We start from the raw sequence: 300 nt of genomic DNA on the forward strand, positions 1-300 counted from the left end.
GTGCAATGTTCAGGCTCTTCCCGGGGGGTTGATGAATATATTGACATGATTTTTCTTTCAATTATTACAAAACATTTTAAAAATAAAATAGAAGCTAAATGCAGTAGTAGCTTGCATTGCCTAACTGTTTCTCACCTTGTAGTTAAGAGAGGAAAAATTTATTAATTGTGAAAATTGATAATTAATATAAGATAATAGATTGGTCAGATAAAGATTCTTTGACAACGCATCTTACTGAAAAAAAAAAATTAAGTCTGCAATTGATAGCTTGAAGACCAAACAAAAAATAAAACCACCGTT

Source organism: Arachis duranensis, chromosome 10 (assembly GCF_000817695.3).
Source record: "Arachis duranensis cultivar V14167 chromosome 10, aradu.V14167.gnm2.J7QH, whole genome shotgun sequence".
In the NCBI taxonomy this organism is placed as follows: Eukaryota; Viridiplantae; Streptophyta; class Magnoliopsida; order Fabales; family Fabaceae; genus Arachis; species Arachis duranensis.